Below are 22,759 nucleotides of genomic sequence, written 5' to 3'. Positions count from 1 at the left end.
TCGGAATAAACACTGCACGTTTATCTCGTCACGATTCATTTGCTATTCAACTTACTGTGACAGAAAACCACACCCCTTTTATTCGTGCGGGCGCACCTGTTGGATGAGAAAGTCGAACGTGCAATGCCCCTCCTCATTCATGTTCGTGCATGGTTAGATTGATTGCCACCAGAGGCGCAGCGAACGATATTAACAACCCACGACCACAATGCATGCAGTTGGCCGTGTCTCGTCTGCGAGGTGCGTCAAAGTGAAACAGCTTTGACAACACGAATCATGGAAAAGAGATCGACGCAATGAATTGTGGGAAGCACCGTCGATTTTAAATATGGGCTACACATGGTTGTTTAATACAAGGTAAGTAGACTTACTGCATAACTATTTTGTCTAATAATTTTGACTGTCAGGAATAAAGAACGTAATCGCTTTTGTGGGTCGTGTTGGTCTTAATAACAGTGCTTTCGCGTGCGTCTCTTGAACGGATTTAATGTCCACCTTAATGATTGACGCGACTAGCAGTTGCTAGGCAACCGTAAATTCTAATCAGGAGGGAAAGAAAGGGGAAAGTCATTTTGAACTCTTGGTCTCATCACAATCCAATCTAGCGGTTCAAGACAACACTTTATATTTAACCTCATCGTAAAATATGAAAAAGTTGAAAGGACAAGACGTCTAAATATTTATCGAGATCCATACGCGTTTGCCTTTATTTCAACTCTACATAACATTCCATACCAATATCAACGTACTATGTTTTAATGTGCATTAAAACAATGTTGGAAACCACATGAGGAATAACGAAATGTTTTGTCCAAATTAGAGCTGGGAGTTCACTTTATATTCAAATAGGCTAATCGGGACTGGACCAAAGGTTTGAAATAAGATTCGAACTACTGCACAATTTATCTTTACCTAGAATAGAACCCGGAAGCCATGATTACAAAGTAATAGCGTTAGCCTTGTAATCAAGAGGCTTCGGGTTGGATTCAATATATATGGTTTAATGTTCATAATCAAAATATGTGATATGTGATATGTTGTTTTAAGTCCACTTTATGCACAGTAAGGCTAATCGGGACTGGACTTACAGTTTAAAGTGGGATCCGAACCACTTGTGCCTCCACCGGGTATCGAACCCGGGACCCCTTGATTACAAGGCGACGACGCTACCACTGCGCCATCGAGGAGGCCCATAATCAAAATATGTATATGACCAGGAAGTAATAATTAAATTTGATTTAACTTCACTCTTGCTTCTTTGAATTGTTACTTTAAGGCTCGGCTGGACCTTTGGTACCCGAATGGTCGAATTTTTTTAAAAAAAATCCTCTCCATTTGAAAAACTGCTGTGATATTCCAAAATATGAAAAATTACATCAGCTTAGAATTGCTTCTAGTTTCGTTATTACGTACGTCTATTAAACTATTGATAATATCTAGATAACAGTGAAAGCAAACTACACGAAAATTCACGTCAATGCTCTAGACGTAATTCTAAGCTGATGTAATTTTTCATATTTTGGAATATCACAGCAGTTTCAAATGGAGAGGATTTTTTTTAAAAAATTCGCCCATTCGGGTGCCAAAGGTCCAGCCGAGCCTTAAGTCCACTTTATATGCACAGACAGGCTAATCGGGACTGGACCTGCAGTTTAAAGTGGGATCCGAACTATTGTACAATGACCCTTCACCGGGTATCGAACCCGCGACCCCTTGATTAGAGGGCGATAGCATTACCTTTAATCCAAAAATTACATTCAGTTGGGTATTTGTGACAAAATTTTACACATTTCAAAGAAGAAAACGTAAATTATAATTAGTAGCCTCATATTACTAAGCTGAATTAATTAATTATAAACATTATTTATTTATTTATTATAAGTGCATAATTTTATAATTGAGCTCCATTAAAATTATTGAAAATAACACTTTATACACCTTCATTTCTCCTCATATATCACATTAACAATTGCAAAATGATGTCATGATTGTGTATCTTTCTAAAACATCCTATCAGTAAAAAATTTCCTACACGTCATAGTCTATCCCATACTTGTTCTAAACTCGTGTAGGTAAAAACCATGAAACATGAAACATATTATTTTAATACTTTCTAGAAAAGAAGCAATAAGCAAACAAACAAAACACATTTTAACTATTTTCGAAAGTTAAACTCAATTCTAACAAATTCGACAATAAAGGTAATTGCAATAAATGATTTAGCCTCCCTGAAAGCGTAGGGGAAACGCTGTCAACTTGAATCAAGGGATCAGGGTTCTATCCTTGGAGGAGGCACATTGCAAAGTGCCCCGGTACAAATCGTAAGTTCAGGCCCGATTAGCCTATCTGTGCATAAAGTGAGCTTGAAACAACAAGAAGAAAAATTGACGAGCTACTTTGAAAAATCTGATGAAGAAGCAAACATTAGTCTCAATAAAAGAAAGGTAACCAAGAGATTCATTAAACTTTATTTGTATTTTTGTTATTTTACGTAATTTTCTGCTAATTCTGGATAATCGCGACGACGAAGGCGAGTGATGATTAGTTGAAACTGACGAAGGGACGCTCACAAAGAACATTTACGCCCAGGACAGGACTGGAACCCGGGGACTTCAGTGGCGAGATCGCAAGTCGACAACCGAGCCGGCCGCAGGCCCATTTAAGTTAGCAAGACTTTCTTCGATGTACAGTAACCGGCAATAAAAAACCTGAAATACTCGCTTCACTGCAAGGCGCCATGATTGTTGCCTAACTGTACGGCGTTAAGTGGATTTTAATAGCAAATTTTAAATGGTTAATTCTACCACCGCCATAGAGTCAAGATACACAGTATTTCACGATCTAGGTGTCCCATTTTTATTGCCTGTGACTGTACATGACAGGAATAGAAATGATTACAATGTTTAACTCTTATAACTAAGAATAAGTTTCAGGCTAAATCGGAAATTATGGACCAATTTAGCGATAAAGAAATGCACTTTTGACTGATTATTCCATTGGTCCTTTTTCGGTTGCGACTGTCTTCTACATTCACAAATAACTAATATTTACTTGATTTCTATTGCGTACAAGTTTATAAAATTAACAGGGAACTATTGAGATTAAGAACGCTGTATCAATATCGATATTTGTTTTAAGTTGTTGATTCCGATTCGTTTTTGTTATATATATGTAAGAAGATTGACTTAAAATGTCTTGTGTCAGAAATCGAAAATGAGTTTATGTCAAATGTTATAAAGTAAAATAATATTTTGGAAGTGGAGTTGTGTTGTTTAATTCTTGCAATGTTAGTATAATGACTAGGGCTCGGAAGTTGAAGACCTATAAATTGCCAAAAAAAAGACCTATAAAAAGACCAAAAAATATAAAAAAAGGACCTAAAAGCGAAAAAAAGGACGTATAAATGTGATCCAAATTAATTAATAACTTCAGTTCTAATTACATATTTAATGAATATGCACGGCACCTCCTTATCTGAATTGAGATCTATGCAGGCGCGTGCTGTCTGGTCGTATACACCATGCTGAAAGCTTCAAAACAAGAGAAAGTTGCCACTTACAACACGACCTTCCAGACAAGTTACGGTTAAAGGATCTTGTACCGTACCTGCTTCAGTCGTCCAAAAATGTTTTTCTCTCGTTTCAGGGATGGTTCAAATATATATATATATATATATATATATATATATATATATATATATATATATATATATATATATATAATTTCTTTACTACAGAAAGGATGTTTAAGAGGTGATGAACTGATGATGATTCGAATTGAGAATGGGCAGTAAAAACGTAGTCGAAAGAAGGTGAAGTTGCAAAAAAAAGCCGTTAAGACCTAAAAAAGGCTAGAAAAGGACCAATATGCCAAAAAACGCCGAAAAAGGCAAAAAAGGACAAATAAAACCCACCATTTTCTGGCCTACAATGACCCAAAATGAACATATATTATGTTTGGCCTTGTTTTCGGACACTAGAAAAAAAAATGATTTTTCCTCAACTTCCGAGCTCTAATAATAACATTATGAAAACCAGTTGAGCGCTGAGGACTTGCAATTTAATTTTAAAATTGTGTTAAAGTCTGCTCATCCTTCGCGTACAATATATATTCAGTGTGAAGTATCGTTGCACGGTTTAGTCATTAATGTGTATGAGTGTCTGTAACATATCATACATATGTACATTTACGTATATGAAATAACTACTAAAATTCCAAAGGAATTGGAGTCCTTATAAATTGAAAGGCACCAGTACAAAAGAGCGCATACCTTCAAAAGTATGCGGATTGAGAAAGGCTTCTTCGAGGGATTGCCTCCTTTTATCGGTTTAGTGGGAATAACCAGTCTATTGCTAAGTGTGCCTTACTTTCCGGACAACCCTCGTGTAACACAATTCAATCACTGCCAGGAATCGAACCAGTGGATTACAATAATGCAACCGGATGTAAGATTCCCGTGAAGGGAAAGGATACAAGCTACAATCAGTTGCTTGATGACCATTTGAAGATATTTTCTTCCATCTTCCCTCGGGAGATTCAAGAAGCTCGTCGTCCCGTAACCTATGCATATTGACTTAGGGGGAGGCCACGATGGACTTCAAGGCGACTTTTTATTCGGTTATCGATCGTTCGAAACGAGAAATCCAAACATTACAACTCTTCTCCTTGGTAGCACAGAACGTACGCACCATGTTTTATTGACGTCTTGGTAACGAAGCGTGGGCTGTGGTTAAATTTATAACGACAGGTTTCCACGAAACGAGTCTTTTGCTGTGTGAGAAGACTTGTAAAGGTCAGGCCGTGACAAACAGCCGCCGAGGTACATTACACTTCGAGTCCTTGCACGCAGACCAGTCTCCGGCTGGAAGAGAAAGTGAACTGAAGAATTGGGGAAAGAGCAAGAGGGGAAATAAACAAGAGGCAAAAAGAAACAAGAGGGGGGAAAAGAAACAAGAGGTGAAAAGAAACAAGAGGGGGAAATAAACAAGAGGCGAAAGAAGCAAGAGGGGGAAATAAACAAGAGGCGAAAGAAACAAAAGGGGAAAGAAACAAGAGGCGAAAGAAACAAAAGGGGAAAGAAACAGGAAGGGGAAATAAACAAGTTGCGGAAAAAGAGGGGGAAAACTAGAAGGGAAAGAAACAAGATGAGAAAAGAGACAAGAGGAGAAAATAAACATAAAGGGAAAAGAAACAAGAGAGGAAATAAACACGATAAGAAAAGAAACAAGAGAGGTAAAGAAAGAAAAGAGGAAAACAAAAAAGGAAATAAACAAGAGGAAAAACAAGCGGAAAAGGGAAATCTAGCAATATGTGTAAAGCGTTAAAAGAAAGAAAACATTACGTTTCTTATCCTTTAGGACATTCTTCTGCTATGATTGATTGAATTAGGTTATTTTACGTCGCTTTTCTGCCACTTTGACTAATCGCGACGATGAGGATGAGCGATGATTGACTGATTGAAATCAAAATTGTGGGTGCGTCAAGACGTAGAGTATCTACGCCCTTCACAATATAGTACAGGGCTCAGCTCCTTACCTTAGCTAAAATCAATATTTGTCTCTAAGGACTAAAATCTTCTTATCTAGCTAAAAGCTGAGGGGCTCTAAATGGTCGTGTGATTTAAATCACTTCAAAGAAATAATTTATAGATTAATGCAGAATCACGTTTGGTGAAAATACACTAATCTCGTAATCATTTAGTGGTGTTTATTAAATACTCTTTATATTTTCAAAGGACAAACATGGGAACAGAAATATATGTATTGATGGAGTGAAGTTCATACGAAATAAAAATGTAATATGTAAACAATAAACACACTAAACTTCTGTTGCTTTAAAACTCAATAATTTTCATAGGCAACAATAGCATTTTTGTGTAGAATCATGTAAAAAATACTAATCATGTGTAATTATTATTAAGCTCTAAATAAACATGGCAGCTAAAAAATGTTGCAAACTATCATTTTAAAAAATCAGCAAAATTCAGCTACAAAGACTGTAAAAATAATTTAAGTTACACTTGCGTAGCTCCATCCAAAATGTTTTACTATTATTCGAAGAAAAGTTACTGAAATCATTATATAGTTTCCTTAACACACTCAACAAGCTTCATGTATACAGTATCAGAAATTGAGAAGTGTATATTTTAATATATTTTTTTATTTACTTTAATCCAATTGTTAAAACATTTTACAGGGCCGTTTACCAGAAAACATATATATCTGCATATGAACTGTGCCGAATAACATACATGAAGTTTTATGCATGTTTATTTTAAATCACAAACTGTGCTTTAAATTTAGAAAATCCGATTTAAATGAAAATAAAAAAATATTTAAAAAAAAATTATGATGTTTTCCCATCCTGCATCGGAGCTTTCGCCACGTTCGCAAATATGTTATTAGTGTGCAAAGGCATTTCTGTACAAGTTTGCTGAAGATGCATCCAGCGGTCATGCAATCTCCGAATTTAAGGGAGTTTAGGGTTTTGTCTGTAAGAAAAGTCCGCAGATAGAGGAGGAAACAGAGGAGCGACTCCCGAGCAAGCTTCAGCTTGAGGTTTACACCGTCCTCAAAAGTCACCCTCACCACAGACTGTTTCATATGCGTGTCTACAGTAAGCATCGCAACAATCGACTATGATATTCTGCATGTGCAACATGTCTGGTAGGAATTCGATTACAGGCTGGATTCGTGTCCAATTACTAAGCTCCCTTCTCTCTTAGATGGAAGTCATTTTCCCTAATGTCGCTCCTGGCGACGAACAGTGCAAGGTAGACCAATAAAAACTTCTTATGTTTATCTTTCAATCCGTACCAACTTGTGCACCATTAAACGTAATGAGAAACATCATATCTGCTAACTCTAATGTGTGGTGTGTGCGTGTGCGATGGTGTGTGTGATTGTGTGTCTTAGAAACATACAGCTTTGGTATTTACATGCCTTGTTCTTTACACAATTTAACATCTGCGCTAGTCATTTTGCTGTGCTTTTATCTTCAACAGCAATATTTATACGGTATGCGCCAAAATATACAGTACTGAAACTAGCGCATCTCGAACACGTGGTTGCGTTTGTCGACGGGGCATAACTTCAGCTGCACGTGTTCGCAGTAGTGAAAAGGAAGTTGTGTTGTGCAGTTGTTGTTGGAAATGGGACTGTCGACGGAGGACCGAGTTTGAAAAAGGTGACTGGTCTATATGCAACCCAAATGACAATCGTCCACTCCACATGCCCTAACCTTAGGTTTCCTGACAGTTATGCAACCCAAAAGGCACGATTGTTATTTGGGTTGCATATAGACCAGTCACTATATTGTAACATGTCTTATACTTTTGTTCATCTTTTCATTTCAGTACTAGTGATGGGAAAAGTCGTTCCTTTTGCGGATTCGATTCCTTTCGTTCCGCTCACCTAAAGGAATCGATTCCTCCAACTCGTTCCTTCGTTCCTTTCGTTCCACTGCAAGTCGGTCCGACTCCGGCTGTCTCGTTCCAGTTCCACCATGATTTCGTTCACTCGTTCCTTTTCGGAATCATGATTCCTGGAATCATTTCCTCTCGTTCCGAGGAACGAGGCTCATGTTTCGTTCCTCCTTGCCAGGAGAGGAGGTGGGGGAAATTGAAAATAATGTAGGATGGAGTTTTGTGGACCTGGTAATATGTGTGTGTGTGTTAATTACACGCGGCTAAAGGGTGGGCCCATTCAATGTTATTTTGCAGCGTTTTACACTTCGCGGGTGCACTGCTAAACAATGTGAAATTACAAGTACTTTACTTTGAAAGGAGAAAATTATCATCATGCATTTTTCCCCATTTATTACTGATATTAGCTATAACAAATTGTAATCACACTAAAAGCGATGGAAATAAAGCTAAGAAAAATATTCCATGTGGTAAAACTAAATCTCTCAAAAAGGCCGATTGCGCGTAATTGATTCGACGTAAATATATCAATACCGGGTTTTTAGAAATATAAAATTATTTTATGTCGACAACAGGAATGGTTCATAACTGATATTTTCTTTTTACCTTGTATATATTCTTAATAAAGGTTGTGTAATGGGAGGGAAAGGAGGAGAAAAATGAACCGTCGAATGTAATTAATAAATTAAATTGTCATGGATGCCAAATGATTACTGCGCTCTTCTCTCAATGTAAATGTATTTTTATTAACTTCAAATACATAGTTACGTCCCTTTCTTTTTAGAATTCGATGTTCCTATGATTCAGATTTCAGCGAACATTTGATTTTACGAAGTGCAGGTGTATCTCAAACACACCCGCACCCTTGCCTCTCTCCAGGCTGTTTGGTCGGAACGAAACCTCGGAACGATTCGTTCCGACTCCAAATTCTCGTTCCGATTCCAAAAACTCGTACCAAGGCTCCCTGACTAGTCCTTCAAACGTACAGTCCGCCTATTGGGGAGCTTGGAGCGAGTTAAAAACTGTAGTAACGCTCTCCATTATATTTGGCTTCTTGGTTGGTTCCTTCTGACCTCAATAGCGGGTGAAGGAGGGAGAGGAGTTTAACAACGATGAACCCAGCAGGAAACTTTCCTAAAAACGGGAAATTTTGGAGCCAAGGAAGGGAAAAGGGTGAAACGTCTAAAATGTGCAAGAAACGGTGGAATTAGATGTCTTGCATTAAATAATACTTATCTTTTATAAACACCTGAAATGTATTTTCTTTCAGTTCGAACTCAGTTGATCGCAGTTAATCGTGATTGAGTTAAAAAGTGTAACAACATTCAAGTAAAGCCGGAGCCTGTGGCTGAGTGGTTAGCACATCGCGCTACGACGCCAAGGGTCCCGGGTTCGAATCCCGTTCGGACTTGGTTGTTTGTGAATGTCCATTCATCAATTTCATCACTCATCCCCATCTTCGCAAATTAGCCAGGAGGCACAAAACGCAAAGTAAAATAAACTAAATCAATCAATCAACAATCAACATTCAAGTAAAAATATTAATTAACAATAACGACTCAAATAAAACAGATTTTGTCCAACATGAAGAAAATAAATTAAGTACATACTCAATGATTTATCCACCTCTACATATCACGGCTATATTTTTTTCGCAACAGACCCCCTTTAAATTTATTCACAATCATCTAATTTGGTAGCCGACTCCCGTGGCGGAGGGGTTAGCACTTCGCGGTAACACTAGGGGGTCCCGGGTTCGAATCCATGGATGTTTGTGAGTGTCCATTCATCACTCATCTCCATCTTCGCAAATTAGCCAAAAGTGGCACAAAAAGCGAAGTAAAATAAAGCAAACCAATCAATCAGTCTGATTTGGTGTTAAATTTGCCTTTACATCATTTACACCCTCCTAGATTAGAAGTTCTGGATAAATCGTAAAAGTATGGAAAATTTATTTTCTATTTTATTGTTGTATTTCTTGGTTGTGGAAGACCAGGAATTTTCAAGTCGAAAGGGAAATTTTTTGCCACACGGGAGGGAAATTTTTCTCCGAGCCAGGGAAGAATTTTGCAGAATTCACAATGTCCCTGCTGTTTAGCCCAGACCACTCGGAATGGGCAAAATACAACTTTCCTCCTATGGCTTGAAGTGAAGGGACATGAAAAGTGGAGCGGCATCGAAAAAGCGGCGACTGGCTTCCTACACGATCAATGGAGGCATTCCTCTCTAAGATGAATTGCTTAATGCAATACGTGGCTGACAAAGCGATTTTCACGCCATTGTTGTGGAGGAGTTGGCTGATCGATTATCTTGGACCCGGTTTAGGTTCTTTGTTACTTCGGCTATTTTCACCTTCATCCGTGTTTTAGAAACAAATCTTTTTTCATTTCTGCGATAGTCATCATTTGCAGGGTCAGATGGTCAGAGTTGTGTTACATTCTTCCAAAAACCCTGCATTGGTGAATCCTTATTATCCTTCGGATCAAGTTTAAATAGAGAGAGAGAGAGAGAGAGAGAGAGAGAGAAAGAGAGAGAGAAAGAGAGAGAGAAAGAGAGGAAGGGAGGGAGAGAGAGAAAGAGAGAGGGAGGGAGTGAGAGAGAGAAAGGGAGGGAGAGAGAGAGAAAGAGAGAGAGGGAGAGAGAGAAAGAGAGAGAGAGAGGGAGGGAGAGAGAGTGAGAAAGAGAGAGAGTGTGAGAGAGTAATAGAGAGAAAGACGGAGGGAGAAAGAGGGAATGAGAGAGGGGGAATGAGAGAGAGGGAGGGAGAGAGAGTGAGAGAGTGAGAGAGAGTAAGAGAGACAGAGGGAGACAGAGGGAGGGAGAGAGAGAGAGAAAGAGAGGGAGAGAGAAAGAGAGGGAAGGAGAGAGAGGGAGGGAGAGAGAGTGAGAGAGAGAGAAATGGCAATGTTAATATTCATGGGATACTAGCACCAAGATTTCTGAAATCTCGGGAAAAACTGGCTTCAACGTAACTTAAAATAGCTACACTACTACTGCCAATGTTTCCATGCTACGGTTTCAAATGAGATGGTGGGTTCACAACTGGCTACAGACAGCGGCAGACAATGGCGCAGGAATTGTACTTCTTGTATACAACAGAAAGTAAATATTATTGATACGAAAATTGAACAAAAAATCTCAGTTATTATTATGTTTCAATTATCCGTGCTGTTGCAATAATTTTGATTATGCTAAGGTCTAAAACAAATTGTATAATTCTAATTATGATTCTTTTTAGGAGAAAGAAAGCATAATGTCTGCAACATTCCAATGAGCTTGCATTTACTGTGTGAGACGTGTACGAAGGTCACTATTTATATTTTGAGCCTAACAAAGAAAAAACAGGAATTTGGCATTGAAAACTGCTTTATTGTTTTTCGAAGTATTCTCCTTTATGGTCAATACACTTTTGCATTCGTTCGAACCATTTGTCAAAGCAGTTTTTCCAATCTTCTTGAGACACCTCCATAATATGGTTTTTGAACGCATCAACGGCGTCTTCCGCCGACAAAAATCGTTGTCCACGCAATTTATTCTTGACATTCGGGAACAAGAAGAAGTCATTGGTTGCCAAATCAGGACTGTACGGCGGATGACCCATCAATTCGATTTTTTGACTGTTCATAAAGTCGGTTGTTAGACGAGATGTGTGACAGCTGGCATTGTCTTGATGAAGAATGATCCGACGGCGTTTGTTTGTTTTCCGTATTTGACCGAAGACCTCTGGAAAACAAATTGTTGTGTACCATTCAGAGTTGACCGTTCTACGTTCCTCTAAAGGCACAGTTGCCACATGACCAGTTTTCCCGAAAAAACAGGCGACCATTTGTTTCGATGTGCTTCGAGCGCGAACAACTTTTGTTGGATTGGGTTCATCTTGAAACACCCATACAGTCGACTGCTGTTTACGTTCCGGCTCATATGCATATATCCATGATTCCTCACCTGTTACAATCTTATATACGTCTTTTGAAGCACAACGATTGTATTTATTGAGCATTTGTTTGCACCAATTGACGCGAGCGTCTTTTTGAGTTTTTGTCAAATTGTGTGGGATCCAACGAGAACATACCTTTCTCACAGCTAAATGATCATGTAATGTTTTATATATGCTGGTGGAACTAATGCCTATGGTTGCCTCAATCTCACAGTATGTCACATGACGATCTTGCAGTATTAGGTTTTGGACAGCATCAATGTTTTCTTGAACAACAACTGATTTTGGACGACCTTCGCGAATCTCGTCGGTGAGCGAATGGCGGCCACGATTAAATTCGTTATACCAGCGTTTCACAGTGGCAAAGGATGGGGCTTCATCGCCAAATGTGGAAGTAAGTTGATCGATGCACTCTTGTCTTCATAATCCACGTCGAAAATCGTAAAAAATCATCGCACGAAAATGTTCACGAGTTAATTCCATTTTATTGTTGTCGCGCAATCTCCAAGGCAACATAAACAACACAAATCAAGCTATTGACAAAACATTTGAAGTACGTTATGGTCAATAATGCCAGACGATTCGGTGCAAACGTCAAATCGCGCCTAACTTCAATCAGTGTTGCCAAGGCTCAAAATATAAATAGTGACCCTCGTATTTTAAAGAGTTCGTGCAATTTTGATGTTTTTCGTAAAATTTCTCTTTCTGCAATCTTTTAAATAAAACTCTACCTGGATTTACTTGTAAATTTCCATGATGTGGCAACACTACTCCATAGTTGGCTACCTGGAATCTTCAGTGCTTGATTGACGAGGGAAGACGAGACTATAGGGACCTAGCGATAGGACAGTAGGTGAAGTGACGTAACTTGGGGGATTACTTTGGGGAGGGCGCAGAACATGAACCTCAGGTCCGAGAAGGTTAACAAAAATTTCCACATGTTGTAAATTTGGGGACGGGGCGTGTGCCCCCTTTCCTCCAAGTTACGCCTATGTCCTCCATTCAACGGCGGTGATACTGTGTACTATTTCACATAAAATACAAGCGACACATTTAACGCATAGCAGTGCTATTGCCGTTACTGTCCGACAACGGAAGGCCAGAGTAGCTTTAGGAGACGAGTCCACGTGCGACAGGTGAGGTAGGTAGAAACATGTACGAAACAACGCTGTACGTCTCAGATCAGTATATTTTTTTGTATTGTTTATTATCGCTCGCGTTGTTGTGTTTGTGATGCCTTTTACAAGTCTTAAGGGCACGAGGAACAGTTTCCACATCCAGCTCGTCGCTAGAACCCGAAAATGCTCCTCCCCCACCGATCTTTTCCCGAGGCAAGCTGGGGAAAGAGAGGTTTGAGCGCTGGGTGGCTGTAGGAGGGAGAGGAAAAATAGCATTACGGTTATTGGAGTATTGTGTTAATTATTCTCTTGAGAATATCAAACTTCCGATGGTGTAGAAAAACACAGGAACGGAAAGAGGACAGGATGAAGACTTTGTTTGTGTTGAGAAAAGTCCCCTCTTAACGTATTTGCTCGCGACGTTACTACAATATTCTTTCAGCAGCAGGAGATATTCACTCACAGTCGCCACCCCTTTACATTGCCAGTGGACTCGTCCAGATAGCGCATGCGCACTTGCGTCAATGGTCTCGAGTAACGCAGAAGGACTGTACCTGCCTTTTTGACAGTACCTTGTTCAACAACCAGGACTCGATAACCGTGTAAGGGCGTTTTCATTCATAACGTTGGATCCAATTGAGCTTGAGGGTAATGGGTTCTCTTCAATTATTTCTGTTAGCAGAGCGCTCTTAGCAAAAACAAGACAGGTGTTGGCGTTCTCGCGCGAGTGGCTGTTACCGTAACGAATACGTGGAGCCTACTTCTTTTCGTATCGACCTGAGTAGAGAGCGGTGCTTTGCAACTCAGATAAATTAATTATCAAATATGCTTGGAGACCCTGTAACTCTCAATCGAATGCAGTAGACTGCTTATAAATAGCAATTACTTCAATAATTCAAGGGGAATTCTCATATACACGCTTTTGCGTCTATTAGAATGGGTTTTTGTAATGCACGCGTCGATAAAAGTCAAGAGGATTTTCTGTGCTTGCCAGTTTACATCTATTTACGCTATATTCATTTTTTACGTTGTTTTTCTACCTAAACTGTTGAAAGAGATTATAGAATAAATGCACTTGCTCGAGATTCGAAGCAAATACCTCCTTCTGTTACACGTTACCAGTCCTTCATTGTCAAACATATATTGGTTTAGGAAACTAGATACATAAAATTACACCAGTACATAATAATAAGTGCTCTGTTTCGAATGAGCATAACTCACTACATATATATAAAGTATATATATATATATATAACCCTATTTTTCTGTACATGTACTCATTTAATTCTTGCAATTCATTTCAGTTTATAAGGGGAATTGGTTTTTATGGGGGTGCTTTGTTTTATATTACGTTGCTTTAAAGTTGGTTTTACAAAAGGTTAACTTTAAATATATAATATATCAAAAACAGCAAAAACAAAAGAGAACCACGCTTTACGCGGCCACACGCAGACCCTATTCCACGTGTGGTGTTCCGTATAGTAACAGATATCCCCTGAGATATCTGTTAAGCAACAGACGAACTTTAGCCTAACTTTAATAATCGGTAACTAGAGGAGGGCTTAATAGGCTTATGATTCACTAAAATGATAGAAGGTCAGACACCTTTAAACGACATATTTATTCATTGAAAAGAACATCGCTTGTGGCATAGCTGCCACCAAACATGAGCACTTCACTGTACAAGACACAAAAAAGATATACAAAAGATTTTGTACTTACATATCAGCCGTTTTCACACTATATCACTCATACCTGGGGCCTTACACACGCTATTTCACTCTTTATCGCCACATCCCGACACATGGACAAATTTGTGGTACACCACACTAAAAAATTAATATTATGTGCTTCCTTGGTGTAACAAATGCTTTGGGGGGTGATAAATGAGTTTTCCTGGCTTTTCTTGGATGGATGGCTAAGAACAACTTGGATATTCTTTGATATCCTATGGATGCTTCTATGGCGTCAGTTCTGCCGACCATGTGGTCTGGATTTCCACATGGGATGAGGGACACAAAACTCGCTATTTTGCTGAATTTTCACTGGGATCCTTAAATGCACTTGTGGACACAATATCCCACTTGGTCACACACACTTAGGCCTGTGTTTACTGTAACAGGACCTTAGATCCCTTTTCCCTTTATGTATCCTTTGTTGCTGGCACAGGTGGCCATTCTCACACTGGATTTTACCAGCAACTTCCAAGCTGACCTGCTCTCAGGTGGGTCTGTAATACAAGTGAGCTTGACTAGCAAGCTCAGAACACAATAGGCCATCTGAAAGTCTCCTCTGTGACGTCACAGCCTTGACGGCTTCTCATTGGCCAGCTGGAGTCCTTTGAGATCTTTCCTTGTCTTTGGGAGAATTGCCACTTTCTCCCACCAGATGGCAGAGTTATCAATTGCTTAAAAAGCATAAACAAAAGTGTTTTTTCAGCTTTTCTGGCTTAGTTATGCCAGATAATTGCAAATGAGTTTACTTTTAATAAATTAGGCATGATTTTACCTATGGGTGAGTGTTATCTCTGATTTTCAGTAAAGAATAAAAGATTTAGTAAACATGTGATTTGGAGCACATGGTTTTTGTTCTCCAAAATGGGTAATGTTAGCCTAACAATGGTTGGTTCTTTATAAATAAAGCATTTCTACCCCTCCCATGAGTGACAACTGGTTGGTAAACATGACCCATGATTCTAATTGGGGGTGGGGGGTATAAGTTTCTGGGAAAATAGCTCTCACAAGCTTTCCCTGATGCCAACCTAATGGCCCTTGTACTTAGGTTGGCCTGTGGTTATTTGTGTGTGGGCATGTATGCCCAATGCTGATTGGTCATAAGTTTCCTTACAAATAGTTTTTTTCCATAGGTTATTTTACTATATTAAACATGGACACATCATTTACATCAATGTTAGTTATAGGGAATATTGTAAATTGTAACCCTATTAACACGTTCACTGCTGAAAGCGCCGATCGGCATCTGGGTGATTTATTTATTTATTTATTTATTTATTTATTTATTTATTGATAGAGCTCAACAGGCCGAGCCCAATTATGGTGCTCTAATTACATAATATTATTACAATAAATTCAGCGTTCCAGTAATACTATTTTTTAAATTGTATAAACTCATTGCAAAAATATCGATTGTGTTATTTACACATGAAATTGTGTTGAAAGAGTTGCACGCTCTCCACACCGGAGAGGCAGAAAGAATTGATGTTCTCGCTCTCTGGCAATGAAAGATTTTGTGCTTGGGACGTGTTTTGGAAATGGGAACATTAAATGATACGGCTGATAATAAGTTGGAATCGTCTATTATACCGTTAATTACTTTATACAGAAAGAGCAGGTCATTTACTTGTCGTCGGAGTGCTAGTTTGTTGAAGTTGGTCTCTGAGACTAGATTATCGTATGAATCGAATGCTGGATATTCTCCACAGGCTTTGGATTTGAGATATCTAAGAAACTTGGACTGAATACGTTCTAGTCTATGAATTAAATTTATTTGAGTGGGATTCCAGATTACTGACGCATATTCTAGTTTTGACCGTACGAGGGAATAGTAAAGTATTTTCACTGGTTCTATTTTCGTGAAGTCGTGGCTTGATCGGATTATAAAACCTAAGTTTCTGAAAGCGTCGTTAGTAACAGTTTCAATATGCTTATTAAATTTGAGCTTGGTGTCGAAGGTCACTCCGAGATCTTTAATTTCATTTTTGCGCGTGATTTGTACATTTTTAATACGGTATGGAAACACACAAGATGCTTTGCGTTTTGTGTAAGTGACTACGCTGCATTTTGTTGGGTTAAGATCCAACTTGTTACTTTCACACCAAGAGATCACTCTGTCTACATCTTCCTGCAGTTTTAAACAGTCTTCAGAGGTAGTTATTTCGTAGAAAAGCTTAAGATCGTCGGCGAAAAGCAACTTTTGAGAATTTTGTATGCAATTGGGTAAGTCGTTGATAAGTAATGAAAACAAAAGCGGTCCAAGATTGGACCCTTGGGGAACACCAGAATATGGTGTGAAGGGGCGACTTTTGATTTTCCTGTATATTACAGTTTGCGTTCGATCGGCTAAATATGAAGCAAAGAAATTTAAAGTATTAAGTGAAATATTGAATGAAGCAATTTTCTGTAGTAATATATCATGATCAATTTTGTCAAATGCCTTGGTAAAATCGGTGTATATTGCATCGACTTGTCCTGTGTTATCTAGTACATTGCATGCGTAATGGGTAAAGTTAGCTAAGTTTGTTACGGTAGACCTCTTTGGAGTAAATCCATGCTGATAAGGAGAGATAACTGGATTGACGTGTGCTAACATCCTCTTGTAAATAATTTGTTCAAATATTTTAGCAAGACTAGAAAGGATTGCTATCGGTCTATAATTTTCTAAGCTTGATCTTTGGTGAGACTTGGGGATAGGACAGACGGACGATGTTTTCCATCTTGAAGGAAAAGTATTGGTATCGAGAGAAAGGTTAAAAATTTGCAGCAAGGGATATTTTAAAATATCGCAACATCCTTTAACTATATATGGTGGTATGTTGTCAGGGCCGGTCGTTGATTTGGATTTCAAATTCTTGATGGCAGCTTCTACTTCGCTTACGCGGATGTTGCGCAAAGTGAAAATATCAAGTTGTTCGTTAGCAATTTTTATTTTCAGATTATTTACGTCATATTTAGCTCTTTCGGCTGCGTACACAGAATGAAAGTAAATTGCAAAGGCATCCGCGATGTCATTTTCGTCTGTTAATATGTCTGCGCCGACTTTAATAGCCTCGCAGTTTTGATGGGACTTTTTACTTTTGATATAGGACCAGAATCGAGAAGGGTCCACACTTATCTGGTCTTCAGACTGTTTTATGTAATTAGTGTAAGCTACAGTTATGTCTTTCTTAACCTGTGCGCGAAGCTGAAGAAATTTTTCTCGATGATATTCTTTGTTTGTAATACTTTTCTTCCATTTTAACCTATGGTAAGCTTTAACTTTAATTCTTTTCACTATAGCAGGCGTAAACCAGCAAGGATATGCTGAGTTCTGTAGTTTTTTAAGGGGAATGCATTGATCAAATATGCCATAAATTAATCTGTAGAAAATATCGGCAGCTTCATTTACGTTAACGGCGCTATTTACTGGCGTCCAATCCGTTTCTGAAACTAAACTGAAGAGTTTTGAGTAGTCTGCTTTCTTAAAGTTGTATGTGGAAATGTTTTGGTTTGACTTTTTATTTGATTTTACGGAAAGGCATTGGATCTCAGTTATTATTGAGGGGTGATGTGTGTCTTCCGGTAGGAGAGGGTGCAACTCTCTGCTTACATCTACATTACTAACATTCGTTAATATAAGGTCAAGTAACCTATTGTTTACATTTTGAATATTGTTTACGTTTCTGAGAGCATGGTAAGACATAAAAAGTTGTAGATCTTGACACACTGGCGTAAGACTTAATAAATCAGCGTTTACACTTGTAATTTCGGGTAAATTAAAGTCACCACAGAATAGTATTTTATCACCTGGCTTAGTATGGGTTTCAACAAAGTCGTAAAATGCGTCATATAATGCCTTAGTTGATTTGGGGGGGAAGTACACAACACCAATATAGAGAGGAAATTTCTTGTTAAGCAGTACTTTAACTAAGATGGAGTCAGGCTGTTGCATCGGTTCACCCACCAAAAAGGACGAATGGTCGTTTCTTACAGCCACAAGTGCACCACCTCCACTCACTTTGCCACTAAGGTCACGGCTTCGATCACATCTGTATACAGTGTACCGGGAATCAAAGTATTCGGAACTCAGGTGAGACGACGTTAGCCACGTTTCATTAACACACACTACGTCCAGATTGCGACTCAGTACGTTCTCATGAAAAGGCCTACTCTTGTTTCTCAAACTGCGAACATTTTGATAATAGAACGTCAAATAGTTATGAGCATTACTTGGTTGGGAATGTGTAGAGATGACGTCACTTTCTAATCTTACCTCACTACGTAGCTGCACGACGTCTTCCTTCTCTGGATTCCACAGATCCTACCTGCTTTCCTGGTTCCTGGCAGTCGGGGTCCTTTGGGAACGCCTCGGGTGTTGGTGACCGTTTACATTTCTGGGAGGGGGAGGCTTCGATGTGCTGCTCGTTGTCTCCGTCGCGGGCTTCGAATTTCCGTTCCGCATGGATGATTTTGTTTTGGGGTGGTTGGTCACCTCGCTGTAGGATTTTCTATTTCTGTAGCCTGGTTCTTGAGGGGGTCGGGAGGAGGAGACGGGGAGTTCAGCGCCGGCCGGGGCCTTCGACGTCGACGGTTCCTTAGGCGATCGAAGGGTGTGGGTGGATGGATGATCGGAGCGTAGAGGTTCCTTCACTCCACTCGAAGAAAAAGGCACTTCGCTACACTCCACAGTAGGTGAAGCATTTGGATTCACTTCCGTGTTTTGGTGCACCTCTTCCGTGGTCACAGGCGGCAGTCCGTTAGCATCCAGATCGCTCAACGTATATATTTTACCCTCGATGTAAAGTTTGTCGTACCTCATTGTTGCATGGAGATTGTTTTCTCTGGCTTCTTCCATGTATTTCCACAACTCGCTGCGGATATCGCGAACACGTCTCGAGTAGTCGCCGGAGACGCGGATACCAGTTCCACGAAAGAAGCGCGCACGAGCAAGAACGGTCTCTTTTAATTTGTAATTTGAAAACTTTACAATGATGGGTCTGTTGTGTCCCGATCCCAGTCTGTGCGCCCTCGCTATGTCGTAGTCAGACGTGTCGATATCCAGAATGTTCCACAAAGCGTCTCTCACGAGCCGTTCAGAACAGTCCCAAGATTCTCCGGACGTTTCACTAAAACCGCGGAAAATTAAATTGTCCCTTCTTGACCGGTTTTCCAAGTCATCCAATTTAAGTTCGCAGAACTGTAGTTTAGTTTTCAACTCCGCATTTTCGTTTTTGAGGCAATTTATTTCTGTTATTAGCCGCTTAATATCGCTCTGGGCCATTGCTGTTGTTTCAGTCACCTTGTCTAGCTTGTTGTCAATAGAATCCAATTTCGTCGCAATGTCCTCCATTGTATAAGGTCCAGGATTTTGCTCGACACCAGAGATAATCCCGATATGCGTTGGACGCCGATTGGTGCTTCGCGTTCGCTTCGTGCAGAGTTGATTTTGGCGGGAGATCAGCCCGCCAGTTTTACTGCAGCCATTGTCGTACTGAATGTGGCGGTAGATGAAGTTTAGATTTAGTTCATTGTTGCATTCGTTGCAAAGTACTGCAGAAAATGAATCGCGAAAGATGCGGGGAAATGAATCGGCCTCTTACTTCATCAAAGGCTAAAAATATTGATATCGAGAGCATGACGATTAGTGAACTGGATAATATATCTGCAGGTTCGAGTGATTTATTTGAACATTCTAGTGATGAAAGTGAAATGACTGAAAATGATGGTGTTTTGTGTGTTGATAGTGAGCATGGCTCATCAGAAAGTGAATCTGCAACAGAAGGTGCCAGTGATGCCTATTCAAACGAAGCAGACACGACCATTTGGACTGATGATCCTTCACGTCTAAGGCTAATTCATTTTACTAAAGGTAATGTGCTTCTAGTTCCTCTGCCTGGTAACAATAGCCCATGTTATTATTTCCAATTATTGCTTGATGATTTGTTTCTTGAGGAAATTGTCAGATATACAAACAACTACGCTGAAAAGATATTTCTTTCAGAAGGTATGAAATTTAATTCACGTATTTCAATGTAGAGGGACTTGACTGTGGAAGAACAAAGTATTTTAGGTATTCTTCTACATACTGGGACAGTCGCTATGCCTCGTTTACAGGACTATTGGAAAGTTGATACCTTATTCTTGAGTTGTTTTCCTCAATTTATGAGCAGAGACAGATTTTTGATCATACTGCGCTGTTTACATTTCTGCAGAAATCCTCGTTCTGATGAGCCTGAACCTGATGAACGTTTATACAAAATTAGATCTGTGTTAGACCATTTTAACAATAAGATGCACTCAGTATACTATACAGGAAAGGAGCTCAGCTTAGATGAAGCAATGCTTCTGTGGCGTGGTAGGCTTTTCTTTAGGCAGTACATAAAAGGTAAAATACATAAATATGGTATTAAAATATATGTACTAACAGAACCTGATGCCCTTGTACTAAAGACTTTTGTATACAGTGGTGCATATGATGAACTAGGTGGAAAGGGTCACTCCAGTAAAGTAGTCCTGCATCTCATGGAGGGAAAATTATATAATGGACATTCCCTCTACATGGACAACTACAACAGTCATGAACTATCCCAGGTTCTCCTGGAGAGAAAAAAACTTATTCCACAGGTACCCTTAGGGCTAACAGAAAAAACAACCCACAGACAGTCACAAGAGCGAAACTCAAAAAGGGGAAAAGCACAGGGAAATACTCTAATGGAGGCATCATGATCGGCAAGTGGCGCGATAAAAGAGAAGTGCTTTATATATCTACAAAATTTCCAAATGAATTAGTGAGATCATAAATAAGAGAAATGAAAAACACATGAAACCACTTCCGATTGTACAGTACAATTGCTACATGTCGGGAGTAGACAGACAGGACCAAATGATGGCTTACTACCCAAGTGATCGCAAGACAATAAGGTGGTATAAAAAACTGTTTGTCCACTACGTACAGCTTATGGTTCTAAATGCTTTCCACCTCCACAACAAATACACTGTAAACAAAACAATGAACCTATATGATTTCAGATTGGTTATAATTAGACACTTGCTGTCCTTCAAATCAGCCAGACCGGAAGTTCTTCCAACTCCTTCAAGAAAATCAGATCATCTACCAACAAAGTGTCAGCAAGGACCAAAGGGAAGAACACTGCGGAAGAAATGTCGGGAATGCAAGAAAAATGGAAAGAGAACCGACACTATTTACAACTATGTAATCTGCCCTGGTACTCCTGGACTGTGTTTGCATCCATGTTTTTATAATTATCACAAACAAGTAAAGTAATGATTTGAAAATAATGTCTGTATGTCATGTAAAGAATACGTAGAAGTTTTGATGTACCAATATTTTGTTTGCTGTATGTACAAGTAATAAGTATGTAAAATTTTTATCTCTAAAAACGAAAGCAATTATTTGTATAACATTGTATAACATAATAAATAATAATTTTTAACAACTCCCTCAGAATTGAATGTTGTGAATGTAGATAAAAACAAAAGTATCAGTGGGCGCCTTTCGGCGTCTTCAGCACAGAGCAAGGAAATTTGATGCTGTGTGCTAATGGCGCCGAAAGGCGTCCACCGCCATATTTGTTTATGATGACTTCCATAACAAAAAAACGTGTTTTATGTTGTCTAGTAACTACAAGGAACCATAAAAGTACATAATGTGGAAAACAAAAAATTCAGCACCTGGGGTGAGTATTCAAATTTAGATCAGCAGTGAACGTGTTAAGGTAATAAATAATCAAATATATTCATAATAGAAAATAGGGTTATGGAGACACACACATCTGCACGTATCTAAGAACCAATATTATACCAATTATATATTATATGAATAAGCTTACGTATTTTTCTGTGTGTATCTATTGCATATCCATATCTGTTATCGTACCTACATAACAATCCTAGGTCTTGAGACCTTTAGGTCAAGCCTAATGGAGCTTATTGACAATGACACATTCGAAACAAAGAATGAAATCGCTCTGTTTGCAGTGCGAAGGATTCCACGATGTTATCAATGTTCAATTAGGCTGAAACTCGCTACTCTATTTGCAGAACTGCTGAAGCAGACGTTATTCCTTGACCTGTTCCTCAGATAACATTTTATTCTCTTGTACGCTAAATGAACGTTCGCGTGCACGCCATGATACTGATAATGTCATTTCCACTTGTAACGAGTAACTGGCAAAGCTGCATGTACTGTGTCTGAAATCAATTGAGGCAAACTAATATTAACGCCGGTCAGTTATGCAACCCAAATAACGTCACCGATGCGCAGAGATGCATAAGACACTGGGTGTTTTGGACGTTTCCAAACTGGCACAGATTTTATGGCTTGTGTTGGATGAAGTGTTGAGATTTGATTGATTGATTGAGTTGGTGTTTTAAGTCCACTTTATGCACAGTAAGGCTAATCGGGACTGGACCTACAGTTTTAAAGTGGGATTAGAACCACTATGTGCCTCCACCGGGAGAGACCGCTTGATTACAAGGCGACAACATTACCACTGCGCCATCGGGAAGGCCCTGTTGAGATTTGAAAATCACATTGTGTTCAGAG

At 39.1% G+C, this 22,759-nt stretch overlaps 1 protein-coding gene across 1 annotated transcript in view; it reads left to right on the top strand.

Moving 5' to 3' along the window:
* The first annotated feature begins 209 nt into the window (after positions 1-209).
* Positions 210-22,759, top strand: part of LOC145978068 (uncharacterized) — a 39,285-nt gene continuing 16,735 nt past the window's right edge. Inside the window, exon 1 of the mRNA XM_083110484.1 lies at positions 210-357. The gene's annotated coding sequence lies outside the window, so the exon portion shown is untranslated. The remainder of the gene's footprint in view (positions 358-22,759) is intronic.

The sequence above is a fragment of the Lepisma saccharinum genome, chromosome 24 (genome assembly GCF_977018435.1).
Source record: "Lepisma saccharinum chromosome 24, izLepSacc3.1, whole genome shotgun sequence".
NCBI lineage: Eukaryota > Metazoa > Arthropoda > Insecta > Zygentoma > Lepismatidae > Lepisma > Lepisma saccharinum.
This window is presented reverse-complemented; position numbering and strand designations above follow the sequence as displayed.